Source organism: Macaca fascicularis, chromosome 13 (genome assembly GCF_037993035.2).
Source record: "Macaca fascicularis isolate 582-1 chromosome 13, T2T-MFA8v1.1".
NCBI lineage: Eukaryota > Metazoa > Chordata > Mammalia > Primates > Cercopithecidae > Macaca > Macaca fascicularis.
In genome coordinates this window covers 94,975,577-94,979,012 of record NC_088387.1, presented here as the reverse complement: position 1 = coordinate 94,979,012, position 3,436 = coordinate 94,975,577, and positions in this window count along the sequence as shown.

Sequence of the window (3,436 nt, the reverse complement as noted above, 5' to 3'; positions counted from 1 at the left end):
TGCTGAGTGTAGTAGAACGGAGCTTTCTTTTAGAAAAATTGGCCGGGCGCAGTGGCTCAAGCCTGTAATCCCAGCACTTTGGGAGGCCGAGATGGGCGGATCACGAGGTCAGGAGATCGAGACCATCCTGGCTAACACAGTGAAACCCCGTCTCTACTAAAAAAATACAAAAAACTAGCTGGGCGAGGTGGCGGGCACCTGTAGTCCCAGCTACTCGGGAGGCTGAGGCAGGAGAATGGTGTGAACCCGGGAAGCGGAGCTTGCAGTGAGCTGAGATCTGGCCACTGTACTCCAACCCGGGTGACAGAGTGAGACTCCGTCTCAAAAAAAAAAAAAAAAAGAAAAATTGAGCAGATTCCCAAATGATAAGAGCAGCCTCACCAGGCAGGGCTCTGGCTAGGGCTGTGTGCCCACACTCGGCATTTTCACACTCGTGGCTCTTTGGGACTCAGCGGGAGCATGTTACTCTGTGCTGAGTCCTGTGTCGTGCTAATGCCAGAGCTTACCTGGAGGCTCTGGCTGGTGTCCCAGTCCTTCTTCCTCAATTCTGTTGACTCAAAGACTTGACAGAGTTCTGCCCTCTTTCTGACACTGGGAGAACACTCATCAGGGTGAAAGGAAGGCTGAGCACTGCGGCCTGTCTGAAGCCGGGCCTTGACTCTTCCCCATTCTTAGTGGTTAGTCCTCCTCCAGTGGCTAAGGCTGCCATTGCATTCTCAAAACCACCCTAGAGTTCCCCAGCCACTGTCACTATTAGGAGCCCCTCCTACTTCCCAACCCTGGGAGCCTCTGCCTGACATTGGACAGAGGGGCAGATGCCATGGAGGGCTGAGGAACAGTTTGGCTTGGAGACCCCAGGGCAGGGGCCTAAGGGGAGTAGCTTATGTGTCTGTGGTTGAGGGCTTCTGAGGAGCGGCTGTGCCATCCGGTGAACTTGAGTAGTATTGGAAAAATCTCGTTTCTTGTTCCAACAAAACTTAGCACGCTGTGGGTACAAAGCACCATGTGCAGTGGGAGTATGAGGACGAACAAGGCAATTCTAACCCTCAGTTTTCAGCCTCAGGTCATGAGGCTTCCAGTGGCTTCTACAGATTAAACTGCTGCACACTGGCACATGATAATGCAAACTGCTCTGACACCATTCAGAAGCACCTACTTCATCCAGAGAGTATCAGCGTATTCTAGAGATGAGAAAAGGAGAAGGACCTCGTTTTTTGAGAACTTAGTGTGAAGAGGAACTTGATGCGTATTCTCACTTCTCACACCAGCCTTCCACCCATTTCACAGCTGTGGACGCTGGCTCAGAGAAGTGGGGGCCAGGCACAGTGGCTCACGCCTGTAATCCCAGCATTTTGGGAGGCTGAGGCAGGTGGATCACCTGAGGTCAGGAGTTTGAGACCAGCCTGGCCAACATGGTGAAACCCTGTCTACTAAAAATACAAAAATTAGCTGTGTTTGGTGGCGTGCGCCTGTAATCACAGCTACTTGGGAGGCTGAGGCAGGAGAATCGCTGGAACCCAGGAGGTAGAGGTTGCAGTGAGCCGAGATGGTACCATTACACTCCAGCCTGAGCAATAAGAGTGACACTGTATCTCAAAAAAAAAAAAAAAAGTGGTAGCTTGCTGGGCCACTCACCTTGAGACACATACAAAGGACTTCTTGACTTAACAACTCACCTTTCTGTTAAAAAGGGAAAGGTCTGGCCGGGCGCGGTGGCTCAAGCCTGTAATCCCAGCACTTTGGGAGGCCGAGGCGGGCGGATCACGAGGTCAGGAGATCGAGACCATCCTGGCTAACACGGTGAAACCCCGTCTCTACTAAAAATACAAAAAACTAGCGGGGCGCGGTGGCGAGCGCCTGTAGTCCCAGCTACTCGGGAGGCTGAGGCAGGAGAATGGCGTGAACCCGGGAGGCGGAGCTTGCAGTGAGCTGAGATCCGGCCACTGCACTCCAGCCTGGGTGACAGAGCAAGACTCCGTCTCAAAAAAAAAATAATAATAATAAATAAATAAAAATTTAAAAAAATAAATAAATAAATAAAAAGGGAAAGGTCATCTCTGGCTTTAAGGGCGTCGAAAAACCAGTGGGAAAGACAAGCCACAAATCTAAGCAGCCAGAGAACAAACCTAAGGTGTCCTGGAGGGAACTAATTTTCAGAAGAGGTCAGCACAGATAATGGAGTCGGAAAAGCCTGTGCCGTGGGGTGTGAGCTGTGTCGTGAGGAAGGACGAAGAATCTCCTTTACAGTACGGTTCGAGAGGAATGGAAATTGTCTGTGGTACAGTGAGGAGACACTGAACGCAGCAGAAGATTCCTACTCAGAATTGTGAGGGTTGAGAGTCTGACAGACCAGACCAGGGGGTTTGGATGTCAATTCCAATAGAAATGTTAATTTACAACCATAGGTACTATTTGAAGGAGGATACCAAGTATAATGCCAAGTCCTAGAGTGTGGAGGCCTCCGGTCCTGCTAATGTTAACCCTTTCCAGTCTTTGCAAACCCAGATTCCTGCCTGACGAGGTCTCCCTCAGGTACCTGGAGGACTTTGTTGGTTGGAAAATAGTGTCATTTCCAGAACCCTTCCTCTTCTTTCTAGAGACTCCACTTCCTTGCTTAAACTCTTAGAACAAGTCAGAGATTAGTTTCCCAATTGTACTCATGGGTACTTGGGACTCACACACAGATTCCCACAGAACTTGGATAGCCTCACCCTCAAGTAGAAGCGGTGTTTGCTGCCAAGTAGCGAACGCATTTTACTCAGTTGCTAAGTGGTGGGAGGTGTTCCTGTCCTGAGCCTTTCTTTGGCTCTCCGAATCATAACACAGCTCTGAGTTGAATAAACTTTTTTCCCAAATGACCAGAAAGTAGATCTTATTATATTGGGAAATAAAATGAAAAAACTTAACCAGCAAAAACCAAAATTAGTGCCTTTTAAAAAATTTTTTATCTTTTTGAGATGGCATCTCACTTTGTCGCCCAGGCTGGAGTGCAGTTGTGCGATCTTGGCTCACTACAACCTCCGCCTCCCAGGTTCAAGTGATTCTCCTGCCTCAGCTTCCCAAGTAAGTGGGACTACAGGCACGTGCTACCACACCCAGCTAACTTTTTATATTTTTAGTAGAGGTTTTGCCATGTTGACCAGGCTGGTGTTGAACTCCTGACCTCAAGTGATCCACCCGCCTCGGTCTTCCAAAGTGCTAGGATTACAGGCGTGAGCCACCGCACCCAGCCAAAATTAGCCCTTTAATACAATACCTTTGACTGAGCCTGTTCCACATTCACTGAGAAACAACTTCATATGTGCCATGTAATTGTCACAAAGCATAAAAAGTTACTTTCCTTCCTGAGGTACTTAAGAGGTTTGATCTATTTCTTTTATAAGAAACATTTATATGCCAAGCACTGTTCTAAGCGCTTTACAGATACATCCCTTTG